The following is an 18,374-nucleotide window of genomic DNA, read 5'->3' as shown; positions in this document are numbered from 1 at the left end:
GCTAGAAGAGAGTGGACCCCAATATTTAAAGTCCTGAAAGAGAGGAACTTTCAGCCACGAATACTATACCCATCAAAGCTATCCTTCAAATACGAAGGAGAAATAAAAACATTCACAGATACAGAAAAGATGAGGGAATTTATCATCAGAAAACCCCCACTCCAGGAATTACTAAAGGGGGTTCTCCAATCAGATACAAAGAACAAAAAAAAAACAGAGCCACAAGTAAAAGCTCCAAGAAGAACACAATAAAACCAAATTTAAACTGTGACAACAACAAAAAGAAAGAGGGGGAGAAGATGGAGATTAACAGTAGCAAAGGACGATGGAGTGCAAAAGTACTCACAAAATAGTTCGCTACAATGAACAGGGTAGGAACCCTTTTCATTACTCAAAGGTAACCACCATTGAAAAAACCACCACAGAAGCACATGAGATAAAAAAGATAGCAACAGAGGAAAGATGTATGGAATACAACCAAATAAAAACAAAAGAGAAGGATCAAACAAGACACAAAACTAACAGAAAGCAAGATATAAAATGGCAATAGGGAACTCACAAGTATCAATAATTACACTAAATGTAAACGGATTAAACTCACCAATAAAAAGGCACAGAGTAGCAGAATGGATTAAAAAAGAAAATCCAACTGTATGCTGCCTACAGGAAACTCATCTAAGTAACAAGGATAAAAACAAATTCAAAGTGAAAGGCTGGAAAACAATACTCCAAGAAAATAACATCCAAAAAAAAGCAGGTGTAGCAATACTCATATCGGATAATGCTGACTACAAGACAGGAAAAGTACTCAGAGACAAAAATGGCCATTTCATAATGGCTAAGGGGACACTGAATCAAGAAGACATAACAATTCTTAATATATATGCACCAAACCAAGGAGCACCAAAATATATAAGACAGCTACTTATTGATCTTAAAACAAAAACTGACAAAAATACAATCATACTTGGAGACCTCAATACACCGCTGACGGCTCTAGATCGGTCATCCAAACAGAGAATCAACAAAGACATAGTGGCCTTAAACAAAACACTAGAGCACCTGGATATGATAGACATCTACAGGACATTTCATCCCAAAGTGACTGAGTATACTTTTTTCTCCAGTGTACATGGATCATTCTCAAGAATTGACCATATATTGGGCCACAAAAACAACATCAGCAAATTCAGAAAAATTGAAGTTGTACCAAGCATATTTTCTGATCATAAAGCCTTGAAACTAGAATTCAACTGCAAAAAAGAGGAAAAAAATCCCACAAAAATGTGGAAACTAAACAACATACTTTTAAAAAATGAATGGGTCAAAGAAGAAATAAGTGCAGAGATCAAAAGACATATAAAGACTAATGAAAATGACAATACAACATATCAGAATCTATGGGATGCAGCAAAAGCAGTGATAAGAGGGAAGTTCATATCACTTCAGGCATATATGAACAAACAAGAGAGAGCCCAAGTGAACCACTTAACTTCCCACCTTAAGGAACTAGAAAAAGAAGAACAAAGACAACCCAAAACCAGCCGAAGAAAGGAGATAATAAAAATCAGAGCAGAAATAAATGAATTAGAGAACAGAAAAACTATAGAAAAAATTAATAGAACAAGGAGCTGGTTCTTTGAAAAGATCAACAAAATTGACAAACCCTTGGCAAGACTTACCAAGGAAAAAAGAGAAAGAACTCATATAAACAAAATCCAAAATGAAAGGAGAAATCACCATGGACACCGTAGATATACAAAGAATTATTGTAGAATACTATGAAAAACTTTATGCCACTAAATTCAACAACCTAGAAGAAATGGATAAATTCCTAGAAAAATACAACCTTCCTAGACTGAGTCAAGAAGAAGCAGAAAGCCTAAACAGACCTATCAGTAGAGAAGAAATAGAAAAAACCATTAAAAACCTCCCCAAAAATAAAAGTCCAGGCCCTGACGGCTATACCAGCGAATTTTATCAAACATTCAAAGAAGACTTGGTTCCTATTCTACTCAAAGTCTTCCAAAAAATTGAAGAAGAAGCAATACTTCCAAACACATTTTATGAGGCCAACATAACCCTCATACCAAAACCAGGCAAGGATGGCACAAAAAAAGAAAACTACACACCAATATCTCTAATGAATACAGATGCTAAAATACTAAACAAAATACTAGCAAATCGAATACAACAACATATTAAAAAAATAATACATCATGATCAAGTGGGATTCATCCCAGAATCTCAAGGATGGTTCAACATACGTAAAACGGTTAATGTAATACACCATATCAACAAAACAAAGAACAAAAACCACATGATCTTATCAATAGACGCAGAAAAGGCTTTCGATAAAATACAACACAATTTTATGTTTAAGACTCTCAACAAAATGGGTATAGAAGGAAAATATCTCAACATGATAAAGGCCATATATGATAAACCATCAGCTAACATCATATTAAATGGCACTAAACTGAAGGCTTTCCCCCTTAAATCAGGAACAAGACAGGGTTGTCCACTCTCTCCACTCTTATTTAATGTGGTACTAGAGGTTCTCGCCTCAGCAATCAGACAAGACAAAGAAATAAAAGGCATCCATATCAGAAAAGAAGAAGTAAAGGTATCACTTTTTGCAGATGATATGATCCTATACATCGAAAACCCCAAAGAATCCACAAAAAGACTACTAGAAACAATAAGCCAATACAGTAAGGTCGCAGGATACAAAATTAACATACAGAAGTCAATAGCCTTTCTATATGCCAACAATGAAACAACTGAGAAGGAACTCAAAAAAATAATCCCCTTCACGATAGCAACAAAAAAAAATAAAATACTTAGGAATAAACATAACAAAGAATGTAAAGGACTTATATAATGAAAATTATAAACCATTGTTAAGGGAAATCGAAAAAGATATAATGAGATGGAAGAATATACCTTGTTCTTGGCTAGGAAGAATAAATATAATCAAGATGGCTATATTACCCAAAGCAATATACAAATTTAATGCAATTCCCATCAAAATTCCAATGACATTTTTTAAAGAAATAGAGCAAAAAATCATCAGATTTATATGGAACTATAAAAAAACCCGAATAGCCAAAGCAATCCTAAAGAAAAAGAATGAAGCTGGGGGCATAACAATACCTGACTTCAAACTCTATTATAGGGCCACGGCAATCAAAACAGCATGGTATTAGCAGAAAAATAGACACTCAGACCAATGGAACAGAATAGAAAGTCCAGAAATAAAACCACATATATATAGTCAAATAATTTTTGATAAAGGGGCCAACAACACACAATGGAGAAAAGAAAGCCTCTTCAATAAATGGTGCTGGGAAAACTGGAAAGCCACATGCAAAAGAATGAAACTCGACTACAGTCTCTCTCCCTGTACAAAAATTAACTCAAAATGGATCAAAGATCTAAACATAAGACCTGAAACAATTAAGTACATAGAAGAAGACATAGGTACTCAACTCATGGACCTGGGTTTTAAAGAGCATTTTATGAATTTGACTCCAATGGCAAGAGAAGTGAAGGCAAAAATTAATGAATGGGACTACATCAGACTAAGAAGTTTTTGCTCAGCAAGAGAAACTGATAACAAAATAAACAGAAAGCCAACTAAATGGGAAATGATATTTTCAAACAACAGCTCAGATAAGGGCCTAATATCCAAAATATACAAAAAACTCATAAAACTCAACAACAAACAAACAAACAATCCAATAAAAAAATGGGAAGAGGATATGAATAGACACTTCTCCCAGGAAGAAATACAAATGGCCAACAGATATATGAAAAGATGCTCATCTTCTTTAGCTATTAGAGAAATGCAAATCAAAACGGCAATGAGATACCACCTCACACCTGTTCGATTAGCTGTTATTAGCAAGTCAGGTAATAGCAAATGTTGGAGAGGCTGTGGAGAAAAAGGAACCCTCATACACTGTTGGTGGGAATGTAAAGTAGTACAACCATTATGGAAGAAAGTATGGTGGTTCCTCAAAAAACTGCAAATAGAACTACCTTATGACCCAGCAATCCCTCTACTGGGTATATATCCCCAAAACTCAGAAACATTGATACGTAAAGACACATGCAGCCCCATGTTTATTGCAGCATTGTTCACAGTGGCCAGGACATGGAAACAACCAAAAAGCCCATCAATAGATGACTGGATAAAGAAGATGTGGCACATATACACTATGGAATACTACTCAGCCATAAGAAATGATGACATTGGAACATTTACAGCAAAATGGTGGGATCTTGATAACATGATACGAAGCGAAATAAGTAAATCAGAAAAAAACAGGAACTGTATTATTCCATATGTAGGTGGGACATAATAGTGAAACTAAGAGACATTGATAAGGGTGTGGTGGTTACGGGGGGGAGGGGGGAATGGGAGAGGGATAGGGGGTGGGGAGGGGCACAAAGAAAACAAGATAGAAGGTGACAGAGGACAATCTGACTTTGGGTGGTGGGTATGCAACATAATTGAACGACAAGATAACCTGGACTTGTTATCTTTGAATATATGTATCCTGATTTATTGATGTCACCCCATTAAAAAAATAAAATTATAAAAAAAAAAAAGATTTGTAAACATCTTTGATTGTGTTAACTTGAAAGTATCAATGTTTCTGTGTATCCCCTAAACAAATGTTGTCAGCTTGTGCCATGCATACGTAAAATGGTTAATGTAATACACCATATCAACAAAACAAAGAACAAAAACCACATGATCTTATCAATAGATGCAGAAAAGGCATTCGATAAAATACAACACAACTTTATGTTTAAAACACTCAACAAAATGGGTATAGAAGGAAAATATGTCAACATGATAAAGGCCATATATGATAAACCATCAGCTAATATATTAAATGGCATAAAACTGAGGACTTTCCCCCTTAAATCAAGAACAAGACAAGGTTTCCACTCTCTCCACTTTTATTTAACGTGGTGCTAGAAGTTCTAGCCCGAGCAATCAAACAAGATAAAGAAATAAGAGACATCCATATTGGAAAAGAAGAAGTAAAGATTTCACTTTTTGCAGATGGTATGATCCTATACATCGAAAACCCCAAAGACTCCACAAAAAGACTACTAGAAACAGGGAACCGATACAGTAAGTTCGCAGGATACAAAATTAATATACAGGTCTATATGCCAACAATGCCTTTCTATATGCCAACAATGAAACATTTGAAAATAAACTCAAAAAAATAATCCCCTTCACAATTGCAACAACAACAAAAAAATACCTAGGAATAAACATAACAAAGAATGTAAAGGACCTATATAACGAAAACTACAAAGCATTGTTAAGGGAAATCAAAAAAGAAACAATGATATGGAAAAATATTCCTTGTTCTTGAATAGGAAGAATAAATATAATAAAAATGACCATATTACCCAAAGCAATATACAAATTAAATGCAATTCCTATCAAAATTCCAATGTAATTTTTTAAAGAAATGGAAAAAAATCATCAGATTTATATGGAACTATAAAAATACCCGAATAGCCAAAGCAATCCTAAGGAAAAAGAACAAAGCTGGGGGCATTACAATACCTGACTTCAAATTATATTATAGAGCCACGACAATCAAAACAGCATGGTATTGGCAGAAAAATAGACATTCAGACCAATGGAACAGAATAGAAAGTCCAGAAGTAAAACCACATATATATAGTCAAATAATTTTTGATAAAGGGGCCAACAACACACAATGGAGAAAAGAAAGTCTCTTCAATAAATGGTGCTGGGAAAACTGGAAAGCCACATGCAAAAGAATGAAACTCGACTATAGTTTTTCCCCTTGTATTAAAATTAATTCAACATGGATCAAAGACCTAAGACCTGAAACAATAAAGTACATAGAAGAAAACATAGGTACTAAACTCATGGACCTTGGTTTTAAAGAGCATTTTATGAATTTGCTTCCAAAGGCAAGAGAAGTGAAGGCAAAGATAAATAAATGGGACTACATCAGACTAAGAAGTTTTTGCTCAGCAAGAAAAACTAACAACAAAATTAACAGCCAACTAAATGGGAAATATTTTCAAACAACTGCTCAGATAAGGGCCTAATATCCAAAATATACAAAAAACTCATAAAACTCAACAACAAACAAACAAACAATCCAATAAAAAAAATGGGAAGAGGACATGAACAGCACTTCTCCCAGGAAGAAATACAAATGGCCAACAGATATATGAAAAGATGCTCATCTTCATTAGTTATTAGAGAAATGCAAATCAAAACTACAATGAGATACAACCTCACACCTATTAGATTAGCTATTATCAACAAGACAGGTAATAGCAAGTGTTGGAGAGGCTGTGGAGAAAAAGGAACCCTAATCCACTATTTTGGAAGAAAGTACAGTTGTTCCTCAAAAAACTGAAAATGGAACTACCTTATGACCCAGCAATCCCTCTACTGGGTATATACCCCCAAAACTCAAGAGACATTGATACGTAAAGATACATGTAGCCCCATGTTCATTACGGCATTGTTCACAGTGGCCAAGACATAGAAACAACCAAAAAGCCCTTTAACAGATGATTGGATAAAGATGTGGCACATATACACTATGGAATACTACTCAGCCATAAGAAATGATGACATCGGATCATTTACAACAAAATGGATGGATATTGATAACATTATACTGAGTGAAATAAGTAAATCAGAAAAAACTAAGAACTGCATGATTCCATACATAGGTGGGACATAAAAACGAGACTAAGAGACATGAACAAGAGTGTGGTGGTTGGGGGGGGTTGGGAAGGGGGTGGGGGAGGGGCACAAAGAAAACCAGATTGAAGGTGACGGAGAACAATCTGACTTTGGGTGACGGGTATGCAACATAATTGAATTACAAGATAATCTGGAGATGTTTACTTTGAACATATGTATGCTGATTTATTGATGTCAGCCCATTAAAATTAATAAAAATTTATATAAAAAAAGAGGTCAAAACAAACCCTGTATCTTCTGGGACTTGCCAATGCTGGCATATGGTAGATGTTCAATAAATGTTTACTTAGTGAATGAATGAATGAATCTGTTTTTCCTGATATACCATAAGTTTCTGAGAGCAAACACCTCATCTCAGCACTTTTGTACCCCAGTTTCAAAGTAAGTACCAATATCGCACTGAATTAAATTATCCAACTGGCTGATAAGAATTCTATGTAGGAAGGTTGTGCTAGTTCTGTATTTTTTAAAATTATCCATTTGTTCATTTGGCATCCATTAATTACAGGGCCAAACTAACTACCAGAGCTGTTTACACAGCCCCTGCTATCCAGGGCCCATACTCTGAACCGCCACCTTTATCTAACTCTCACAACCAAGCCAGTAGTTCCCCTATCCTAAATCAATCCAGGGCTATGTTCTGGACAACTAGGAATAGCCCCTAAGCCCAAAGCCCACTAGAATTATTCAAACTAGCCAATCCTAAACCATTTCCCCTGCATTGCCTTGGAAAACACAATAAAGACTCTAGGCCGGTGTTTCCCAACGTGAGGCCCACGCCCCACAGAGGGGCAATTCGATAGTTAAGGGGGATAATTTGAAAATGGACTCAACACGACTTTAACTCTTTCGTCCCGGGCCATTTAAATGCAATGCTAGATATCGGTGCCAAAGTTAACAAAAAATGCAATTCTTAAATAATTGCGGTAAATAATTATTAAGTATAATTTTGTTTGACGAGACCAAAATATCAACTGGGTGATTGGCGTCGTCAAGTAAACTTCATCCTGGGTTCAACGCGGAGCGTGCCATCTGCCACGGGGAACCCCGGACGGTTTAAAAACTCGCTAAACAACGCAGTTATTCTCACCTAATTGGCCCATCGCAACTTCTGTAGTGTTTCACATCATTCAGTTGGTGTTAATTTGAAATAAGTGTCAGTCAAAACTGTTGTAAAAGCTCGTTGATTTAATAAATATACATATATATATTGTATAGATATAATTGGTAAGTATTTGATTTTATTTTTATCAATATTAAACTCTTTATTAAGTACTTCTTGCATCGGGGCTAGAAAGCACTAATATTTTATAAATATTATTGGGGCTATAATAGTGCATGCATGACAATTTTAATTTTAGAAGCATAACTTTCCAGAAAATTTTGTCAAGTGGAAAAAATATAGATACCTTTTGATTTGCGGTGGTAGTGTAGTAAATGTGTTATATACATTTAAATAAATATGAATTTTTAGTGTACGTTTACTCTATGTCACATTGAATATATTTTAACACATATTTTAATATTAGTTTTTAATTGATCTTATTTTTATTTCCTATAGCCCATAGTAAAATGAGTAGTGAAAGCAAGAAAAAAAACTCGTCAATATTCGGAGGAATATTTAAAATTTGGGTTCATACCCACTGTTCACGATGAGCGGATTCCTTTTTGTCTTTTATGCCAGCAATGCTTGATCAATGAATCAATCAAATGAGGTCGTCTTGAGGCGCATTTGAAGGCGAAACATAGTGCTCATATTAATTCAGATTTGAGTTACTTTAAAACTTTAAAGAAAAATTTTGAAAAAAGAACAACATTAAAGTCTCTATTTACTGCTCATACTTCAACTAATAATCGTGTTCTTGAGGCTAGTTATCAAATTTCTTTATTCATCGCTAAAACTGGAGAAAATCACACTATAGGAGAGAATTTAATAAAACCGTCAATATCAGCATTTCTTAAAACGGTTCTTGAAAAAGATGACAAAGATGTAAAAGCTATGCCACTCAGTGACAATACTGTTAGCAGAAGAATAGACTAAATGAGTGAGGATATTGAAAAACAACTTATTGAAAAGCTGAAAACAAGAAAATTCTCCTTGCAAATGGACGAATCAACTTTGAGAGACAGTGAGACAGTATTGATAACTTACATAAGATATATTGATAAAGGACATTTTGCTGAAGAAATATTGTTCTGTAAAAGATTAGAAGCCCTGGCCGGTTGGCTCAGCGGTAGAGCGTCGGCCTAGCGTGCGGAGGACCCGGGTTCGATTCCTGGCCAGGGCACACAGGAGAAGCGCCCATTTGCTTCTCCACCCCTCCGCCGCGCCTTCCTCTCTGTCTCTCTCTTCCCCTCCCGCAGCCAAGGCTCCATTGGAGCAAAGATGGCCTGGGCGCTGGGGATGGCTCTGTGGCCTCTGCCCCAGGCGCTAGAGTGGCTCTGGTCGCAACATGGCGACGCCCAGGATGGGCAGAGCATCGCCCCCTGGTGGGCAGAGCATCGCCCCATGGTGGGCGTGCCGGGTGGATCCCTGTCGGGCGCATGCGGGAGTCTGTCTGACTGTCTCTCCCTGTTTCCAGCTTCATAAAAATGCAAAAAAAAAAAAAAAAAAAAAAAGATTAGAAAGCACCACTACCTCCAAAGATATATATAATAAGCTAAAAAACTACTTAGATGTCAATAATATACCAATGAAAAATATAACATCTTGTGCTGCAGATGGTGCTCCCAATATGATGGGCAAGAAAAATGGCTGCTTAAAATTGATGAAAGATGCGAATCCAGAAATGATTCTTGTGCATCGTGTTATTCATAGGGAAAACTTGGTAGCTAAAAACATCTCGTCTGTTCTGAATGAAGTATTACATACAGTAATAAAGTGTGTTAATGCTATTAAAGCTAGTGCCAAATGTGAGCGTCTTTTTAAGCTATTTTGTGAAGAACAAAATGAAGACCATGGGAGACTTTTACTTCATACTGAAGTAAGATGGCTATCTAAAGGAAACTGTTTGAAAAGATTTATGGAACTGTTTGATACTCTTAGTGATTTTTTAAGCGACAAACCTGAAATGAAGTATCTGTTAACAATAGATGGTAAAGCATTTGTGAGTTATTTAGCCGATATCTTTGAAAAACTAAATATATTAAATAAGCAACTTCAAGGAACAAATAAAACTCTTGTCGATGCAAAAGCAAAGATATTTGGTTTCATTACCAATATTGAGTTATGTCAGAAACATATTAACAACAAAAACTTTAAACAGTTTCATTGGCTCCAAAAATGTGAAGTAACTGATACTGCTTTACTTGTTATTGTCAATCATTTGAATATTCTATCGGCTGATTTAAAAGAAAGATTTTCTGATTTAAAACAAACTGATTTCCCAACATGGATGATGCAGCCAATGTTAGTGGATTTGTCTGATATATCAAATATGCAGTATCAAGAAGAACTCGCAGAATTGCAAAATGATGAGTCAGTTAAAGCTTTATTTAATATCAAAGGAGCGATGGCATGGCTTTGTGAGGAAACAGAAATCAAATACCCAAATTCAACCAAATGTGCAAGAAAACTATTGCTACCGTTTCCATCTTCATTTTTAGCTGAATGTGGATTTAGTGCTGTAAATGATTTACTGGTAAAAAAAAAGAAATCGGCTGGATATAACACAACGTGGAGACTTGAGACTAAAGCTAACCAAATTGGAACCTAATATAAAATCTCTGTGTAGCAAGCATCAAGCACAAGGATCACACTAAATTAAAATAATAAATTAATATAGAAAAATCTGTATTAAAATTATTTGGAATTTAAATTTCTGTTTTTCATTATATGTTTTGAAATTTTACTTACTGTGTTTTGTTAACAATTTCATAGTGATTTCTTCCTAGAACTTTTATAATAACATTAAAAACCATGATTTATGTTTATTCAGTGAACAAATCAATTTTTTAATGTTAAAAGTTATGTATGTTACATGGAGGGGACATAAAAATTTTAGAAAGGTTAAGGTGGGGCATGGCACAAAAAAGGTTGGGAAACACTGACCTAGATGAACAAATTCCTTGAAACATATAATCTTTCAAAATTCAATCTGGAAGAATTAGAAAACCTAAACAGACCAATTACAACAAATGAGATTGAATCAGTTACCAAAAAACTCCCAAAAAAGAAGAGTCCTTGGCCTGATGGCTTCACAAGTGAATTCTACCAAATATTCAAAGAATAACTAACTCTTATTCTTCTCAAGCTATTTCAAAAAATTCAAGAAGAAGGAAGACTTCCAAGCTCCTTTTATGAGGTGAGTATAATTCTGATTCCAAAACCAGGCAAAGACAACATAAAGAAAGAAAATTATAGGCCAATATCCCTGATGAATTTAGAGGCTAAAATCCTCAACAAAATATCAGCAAACTAAGTCCAGCAATATATGAAAAAAATCATACACCATGATCAAGAGGGATTTATTCTTGCAAAGCAAGGCTGGTACAATATTCACAAATCAATCAATGTGATCCATCATGTAAACAAAAGGAAGGAGAAAAACCACATGATAATTTCAATAGATGCAGAAAAAGCATTTGATAAAATCCAGCACCCATTCATGATCAAAACTGTCAGCAAAGTGGGAATACAGGGAACATACCTCAACATGATAAAGGCCATCTATGACAAACCCACAGCCAACATCATACTCAATGGGCAAAAATTAAAAGCAATCCCCTTAAGATCTGGAACAAGCCAGGGGTGCCCCCTTTCACCATTCTTATTCAACATAGTTCTGGAAGTGCTAGCCACAGCAATCAGACAGGAAAAAAAAAAGGCATACAAATTGGAAAAGAAGAAGTAAAACTATCATTATTTGCAGATGATATGATAGTGTATATAGAAAACCCTAGAGTCTTAGTCAAAAAACTACTGAACCTGATAAATGAATTCAGCAAGGTGGCAGGATATAAAATTAATACTCAGTATTCAGAGGCATTTTTATACACTAACAATGAACTTTCAGAAAGAGAAATTAAGGAAGCAATTCCCTTCACCATTGCAACCAAAAAAATAAAGTACCTAGAAATAAATTTAACCAGGGAGATTAAAAACTTGTACTCGGAAAATTATAAAACATTGATAAAAGAAATCAGGGAACATACAAAAAAGTGGAAGTGTATACCGTGCTCATGGTTAGGAAGAACAAACATCATTAAAATGTCTATATTACCCAAAGCAATTTATAAATTCAATGCAATACCGATTAAAATGCCAATGACTTACTTCAAAGATATAGAACACATATTCCAAAAATTTATATGGAACCAAAGAGAACACAAATAGCTCCAGCAATCTTGAAAAAAGAATAAAGTGGGAGGTATCACACTTCCGATATCAAGTTATACTACAAGGACATTGTACTCAAAACAACCTGGTACTGGCATAAGAACAGGCATATAGATCAATGGAACAGAACTGAGAACCCAGAAATAAACCCACACTTTTATGGACAACTGAAATTTGACAAAGGAGGTAAGAATATACATTGAAGTAAAGACAGCCTCTTCAACAAATGGTGTTGGGAAAATTGGACATCTGCCTGCAAAGAAATGAAACTAGACCACCAACTTACACCATTCACAAAAATAAACTCAAAATGGATAAAAGACTTAAATGTAAGCCGTAAAACCATAAGCATCTTAGAGGAAAACATAGGCAGTAAGCTCTCTGACATCTCTCGCAGCAATATATTTTCCGATTTATCTCCACGGGCAAGTGAAATAAAAGACAGGATAAACAAATGGGACTATATTAAACTAAAAAGCTTCTGCACAGCTGAAGACAATAAGAACAGAATAAAAAGACAAACTACACAATGGGAGAATATATTTGACAATATGTCTGGTAAGGAGTTAATAACCAAAATTTATAAAGAACTTGTAAAACTCAATACCAGGAAGACAAACAATCCAATCAAAAAATGGGAAAAAGAAATGAATAGACACTTCTTCAAAGAGGACATACAGATGGCCAATAGGCATATGGAAAAATGCTCAACATCACTAATCATTAGAGAAATGCAAATTAAAACCACAATGAGATATCATCTCACACCAGTCAGAATGGCGCTCATCAACAAAACAACACAGAATAAGTGCTGGCGAGGATGTGGAGAAAGGGAACCCTCCTGCACTGCTGATGGGAATGCAAACTGGTGCAGCCACTGTGGAAAACAGTATGGAGATTCCTCAAAAATTAAAAATGGAACTGCCTTTTGACCCAGCTATACCACTGTTAGGAATATACCCCAAGAACACCATAGCACTGTTTCAAAAGAAGAAATGCACCCCCATGTTTATGGCAGCATTGTTCACAATAGCAAAGATCTGGAAACAGCCCAAGTGTCTGTCAGTGGATGAGTGGATTAAAAAGCTTTGGTACATATATACTATGGAATACCACTCAGCCATAAGAAATGATGACATTAGATCATTTACAACATGGATGGACCTTGGTAACATTATACTGAGAGAAATAAGTAAATCAGAAAAAACTAAAAACTTTATGATTCCATACATAGGTGGGACATAAAAATGAGACTCATAGACATGGACAAGTGTGGGAGTTACGGGGTAGGGGGGAGGAGAGGGGCGGGGCTGGGGGAGGGGAGGGGCCCAAAGAAAACCAGTTAGAAGGTGATGGAAGACAATTGAACTTTGGGTGATGGGAATGCAGCATAATCAAATGTCAAAATAACCTAGATATGTTTTCTCTGAACATATGTACCCTGATTTATCAATGTCACCCCATTAAAATTAATTTTTAAAAAACACTTGATAAAATAAAATACTAAAAAATACTCAAATAATCCAAGAAGAATAGGGAAACAAACAAATAAACCAAAATAGAGAGAACAAAGAGAAACAAATAATAAAATGGTAGACCAAATTCCAAAATATCAATAATTATAAATGTAAATAGTCTCTAAACACATCAATTAGGAGAGTGACTGTCACAATGAAATTTTTTTTTTCAATTTAGTGAGAGGAGAGGTGGTAGAGACAGACTCTGTCATGCGGCCCATCCAGGATCCACCCGGCAAGCCCACTAGGGGGCAATGCTCTGCCCGCCTAGGGCCCTTGCTCCACTGCAACAGGAGCCATTTCTTAGCACCTGAGGTGGAGGCCATGAAGCCATCCTCAGAGCCTGGGGCCAATTGCTCCAATTGAGCCATGGCTGCAAGAGGGGAGAAGAGAGAGAAAAAAGCAAGAGGAGGAGGGTTGAAGAAGCAGATGTGTGCTTCTCCTGTGTGCCCTGACCAGGAATTGAACCCAGGACAACCACTCAGCCCAATGCTTTACCACTGAGCCCAACAGCCAGGACCTGGAACATTTTTAAAAAGGCACACTATATGCTGTCTTCCAAAAACCCACTAAATAGAATAATACATGTAGGTTTAAAATAAAAAACATGCTAAAAGCTATCTGGCAGCCTGGACTGAATTATAGAGCTGGAAAGGGGCATTAGTAGAAAATCTGGTGAAATCCAAATAAAATTTGTAGCTTACTTAATGAAGTACTGTACCAATGTTAAATTCTTACTTTTGATAAATGTACCTAATGTAAGATGTTAACATTAGGAGACTCTAGATGAAGGGCACATAGGAACACCCTGTATTATTTTTGCAACTCTTTTTATAAATCTGAAATTATTTCAAAATTGAAAAAATACATTTTAGGTAAAAAGGGGAAAAAATGTGTACCATAAAAATATTAATCAAGGCCCTGGCCGGTTGGCTCAGTGGTAGAGCGTCGGCCTGGCGTGCAGAAGTCCCGGGTTTGATTCCCGGCCAGGGCACACAGGAGAAGCGCCCATCTGCTTCTCCACCCCTCCCCCTCTCCTTCCTCTCTGTCTCTCTCTTCCCCTCCCGCAGCTGAGGCTCCATTAGAGCAAAGATGGCCCGGGCGCTGGGGATGGCTCCTTGGCCTCGGGCCCCAGGCGCTAGAGTGGCTCTGGTCTTGGCAGAGCGACGTCCCAGAGGGGCAGAGCATCCCCCCTGGTGGGCGTGCCGGGTGGATCCTGGTCGGGCGCATGTGGGAGTCTGTCTGACTGTCTCTCCCCGTTTCCAGTTTCAGAAAATTACAAAAAAATATATATATATATTAATCAATAGAAAACTGCAGTGGTATATTAGTATTAAACAGTGTATATGTCAAGGCAAGGAAAAGTACCAGGAATAGAAAGGGACATTAAATAAACAATGATAAAAAGGTAATTCACCAAAAGACATAACAATCCTAAATGTATATGCACCTAACAAAAGAGCCTCAAAAATACAAGCAAAAATTGCTAGAACTAAGGAAAGAAGAGAACAAATCTATAATTATAGTTGGAGATCTTATCTTCCTTTCTCAGTAATCAATAAAACAAGTGGAGAGAAAAAAATCAAGGATTTCAAAACATAAAATTTTATACCTTAAATATATACAATTCCTATTTGTCAAATACACCTCAATAAACTTGAAAAATAAAGAAGTAAAATATAATGTTGCAATTAAATATTAATTAAATCACATTTTAATTTTTTAAAAATCTATAATACAGAGAAACTGAACAATATGATCAACTAAATTTATAAAACATTTCACATAGGCCCTGGCCGGTTGGCTCAGCAGTAGAGCGTCGGCCTGTTGTGCGGGGGACCCGGGTTCGATCCCCGGCCAGGGCACATAGGAGAAGTGCCCATTTGCTTCTCCACCCCCATCCCCTCCTTCCTGTAGCCAAGGCTCCTGTAGCCAAGGCTCCATTGGAGCAAAGATGGCCCGGGCGCTGGGGATGGCTCCTTGGCCTCTGCCCCAGGTGCTAGAGTGGCTCTGGTCGCGGCAGAGCGACCCCCGGGAGGGGCAGAGCATCGCCCCCTGGTAGGCAGAGCATCTCCCCTAGTGGGCGTGCCGGGTGGATCCCGGTGGGGCGCATGCGGGAGTCTGTCTTGACTGTCTTCCCCGTTTCCAGCTTCAGAAAAATACAAAAAAAAAATTTCACATAGCAGTTTTCAAGTATACATGGAACATTCACCCTAGTAGACCATATCTTGGGTCATAAAACAAATCTTAACAAACTTAAAAGTATTAGAATCATATAAAGTATGCTCTGTGACCAAAATGGAATTAAGCTAGAAACCAATAAAATAAAGACTGGAAAATCTCCCAACACTCCAAATATTCAAAACATACAGCAAGTACTCAACTTACAACCATGATTGGTTCTGACATAACGATTTGGTCGTAAGTTGAGTACGCTATATGTACAGTACTGTGAAATGATGTTATAAAAATCTTTAAGTCATATTTTATCATAATTTTCTTTCACTATTGTTATATATCATAATTTTCTTTGTTCATTTTATGCCATTTGTATCATCTCTACACCATTTGGTTTCTTATTTTTACATTCGTCAGGTTTAAGTAAAACACTGCATTACCAGTACAACTGGTTTAATATTTGCAAAGACAATTTCCCCTTGGTAGACATCTTGGGAAGGGTTTGATGAAAAATATCCAAGACACAAAACACAAATTGCTGTACCGAGTCTGGGATAACAGTTGAAATGGAGCATGTGGAGATGGTAGTGCTGCCGGAAGCTGGTCTGCACTGTTGAACGCCCAGCTGGGCAACGCTTCCGCTGCCAGACACGGAGCAGTCCGTGGCTAGCGATTTTAGTCGTAAAGTCAAATGGTCGTAAGTTGTATAGGTCATAAGTCAATCAATATTTGTACTTCTAAATAATTCATTGGTCAAAAAGGAAGTCTCAAGGGAAATAAAAAATTCAACATATCAATTTGTGAAATGCAGCCCACAGCAGTGCTTAAAGGAAAATGCATAGTTAAAAGCTTAAATTAAAAAAGAAAGGTCTCAAATCAAAAATCTACCTTGGAAAAAAAAGTAAATTAACTCAAAGCAAGCAGAAGGAAGAAAATAAAGAATAGAAATGAATTAAATTGAAAACAGAAAAAAACAAAAGATAAACCAACAAAATCAAAAGCTAGTTCTTTTTTTATTGATTTTAATTTACTGTGTTTACATAGATTCTAGTGTTGCTTTGAATGCATCCCCCCTCCTCCATATTCCCCTCAACATCTCCCTTGCCCCCCTCCCCATAGCACCCTCCCCCATTCCCTTCAGATTTATCCCATCCTATCATCCATCCCCTTTCCCTCTGTTCTCTTTTCCTCTAAAAGCTGGTTCTTTGAAAAAATAAGTAAAATTGATCGGTTTCCTCTCCCCAAAATGAATGAATACAGTAGTTCCCTCTTACTGGCGGTATCACTTTCTGCGGCTTCAGTTACCTGCAGTTAACTGCAGTCTGAGTATATTATATGGAAAATCCAGAAATAATTCATAAGTTTTAAACTACATGCCAATCTGAGTAGCTTGATGAAACCTCTCTTGATCCCGTCTGGGACATGAAGCATCACTTTGTCCAGCTGTTTATGCTACCCACCCACTACATTAGTCACTTAGTACCCATCTTGGTTATCAGATCTACTATCAGGCTATCACAAAGTGACCCTTATTTTATTTAATAATGGCTCCAAAGTGCAAGAGTAGTAATGCTGGCAATTCGGATATGCCACCATAGTGAAGCTGTAAAGTGCTTCCTCTAAGTGAAGAGACAACAGTTCTCAACTTAACAAGGCATTTTATAACCTTACATCATCACAAAAAGGGTAAGTACAATATAATATTTTGAGAGAGACATCACATTTGCATGACTTTTATTACAATATTGTTATAATTGTTCTATTTTATTATTGATTATTGTTCATCTATTGGCCCTGGCCGGTCGGCCTGGCGTGCATAAGTCCCGGGTTCGATTCCCGGCCAGGGCACACAGGAGAAGCGCCCATCTGCTTCTCCACCCCTCCCCCTCTCCTTCCTCTCTGTCTCTCTCTTCCCCTCCCGCAGTTGAGGCTCCATTGGAGCAAAGATGGCCCGGGCGCTGGGGATGGCTCCTTGGCCTCGGCCCCAGGCTCTAGAGTGGCTCTGGTCACAACAGAGTGACGCCCTGGAGGGGCAGAGCATCGCCCCCTGGTGGGCGTGCCGGGTGGATCCCGGTCGGGCGTATGCGGGAGTCTGTCTGACTGTCTCTCCCCGTTTCCAGCTTCGGAAAAAAAATAAAATAAAATAAATTAAAAAAAATTAAAAAATTATTGTTCATCTATTATTGTGCCTAATTTATAAATTAAACTATCACAGGTATGTATGTATAAGAAAAACCATAGTATAAATATATAGGGTTCAGTATGATCCAAGTTTCAGGCCTCCACTGGGGGCAGTGCAATGTATCCCCCACAAATAAGGGGACTACTATACACAAATTGTCAATAAAGAGAATGAAAGAAGCAGTATCACTATAGACCCACAGATATTAAAGAGATAAAAAGGACAATAATACAAACATATCTATGTACATAAATTAGACAACTTAGATGAAATGGACCAATTCCTTGAAAGCCGCAGACTAACAAAACTCACCTGAAAAGAAATCAACAATCTGAATAACCTATATCTAATAAAGAAATCAAATTTGTA

General features: G+C 36.8%; 1 protein-coding gene and 1 non-coding gene across 6 annotated transcripts in view; one reads left to right on the top strand and one right to left on the bottom strand.

Moving 5' to 3' along the window:
- SCN8A (sodium voltage-gated channel alpha subunit 8) overlaps positions 1 to 18,374 on the bottom strand; it is a 265,318-nt gene that overhangs the window by 230,616 nt on the left and 16,328 nt on the right. The gene's annotated exons all lie outside the window — the stretch shown is intronic.
- Positions 15,435 to 15,510, top strand: TRNAN-GUU (transfer RNA asparagine (anticodon GUU)). Its single transcript has one exon. It is a non-coding gene; the product is annotated as a tRNA-Asn (tRNA).

Source organism: Saccopteryx bilineata, chromosome 1 (genome assembly GCF_036850765.1).
Source record: "Saccopteryx bilineata isolate mSacBil1 chromosome 1, mSacBil1_pri_phased_curated, whole genome shotgun sequence".
Classification (NCBI taxonomy): domain Eukaryota; kingdom Metazoa; phylum Chordata; class Mammalia; order Chiroptera; family Emballonuridae; genus Saccopteryx; species Saccopteryx bilineata.
The sequence above is the reverse complement of the archived record's forward strand: the minus strand, read 5'-3'. Positions and strand labels throughout refer to the sequence as shown.